This window comes from Tursiops truncatus, chromosome 3 (genome assembly GCF_011762595.2).
Source record: "Tursiops truncatus isolate mTurTru1 chromosome 3, mTurTru1.mat.Y, whole genome shotgun sequence".
In the NCBI taxonomy this organism is placed as follows: domain Eukaryota; kingdom Metazoa; phylum Chordata; class Mammalia; order Artiodactyla; family Delphinidae; genus Tursiops; species Tursiops truncatus.
The window spans coordinates 105,591,121-105,592,050 of record NC_047036.1 but is presented as its reverse complement, the minus strand read 5'-3'; the positions used below and the strand labels follow the sequence as shown (position 1 = coordinate 105,592,050).

The following is a 930-nucleotide window of genomic DNA, read 5'->3' as shown; positions in this document are numbered from 1 at the left end:
CACAAACACTGGATCTAAGGAGGTCAAACTAAAATAAAATAGGAAAGAGAAAGAAGTGCATTAAAATTTCCATTTGGCTCACCATATCTAATCCTTTCTATTTAGGCTACGTTATTTTCATGAAACGCCGACTCTAAGAGTCATGCATATTTTTATGACATTAAAAAATAATATCCTTTTCTATCAAAGTTTTAGAAATTATGTTTCCTCCCTTTTAAGTTTCATTGGCTCAGCAATCCTTCATTCCTTAATAAAAGTTCTAATTAGAGTGCTGTGCACTGCCTTCAGCATTAGGAATAAATTCCATAATCGCAGATTCACAGATGGGTAGCTGGTAGGTTACATTCAGAATTTAGCCAGCAACAGGCACCAGCATAGAATGAATATCTGTGTTTTCATTTTTGGAGGAATTATCACTTAAACTACATGGAAGGGACTTCCCTGGTGGTCCAGTGGTTAAGACTCTGCGCTCCCAGCGCAGGGGGCCCAGGTTCGATCCCTGGTCAGGGAACTAGATCCCGCATGCCCCAACTAAAAGATCCCACATGCCCCAACTAAAAGATCCCACATGCCGCAACTAAGACCTGGGATAGCCAAAAAAAAAAAAAAAAATTTGTGGAAAACTTCCATTTACCACCTTTTTTTTTTTTAAATAGTGAAACTCTAAAAATGGTTCCAGGTGTCCAGCTCTCTTTGGGAAGACTGGTAGAAATGGGCTGTTTCCTAGGTCCTGTGCGATTGTTATCAAAAACCTCCAGAAATAGACCAGGGCCAGTGCAAATCATGGCAAGAGGTTAGTACCTGAAGGGCTTCAGGACATGCCACCCCAAAATATGCTGTTTTGGCATATTGACTATTTTGAGCTGAAGGCACTTGAGAAGCAGCAGATGGAGGAAGGGCTCTCTGACCTACCTTTTTCTACCTAAAAAC

The 930-nt window shown here is 40.6% G+C and overlaps 1 non-coding gene across 1 annotated transcript; it reads left to right on the top strand.

The window, feature by feature from the left end:
• Window positions 1-438: 438 nt before the first annotated feature.
• TRNAG-CCC (transfer RNA glycine (anticodon CCC)) lies at window positions 439-511 on the top strand. Its single transcript has one exon. It is a non-coding gene; the product is annotated as a tRNA-Gly (tRNA).
• Window positions 512-930: the final 419 nt, after the last annotated feature.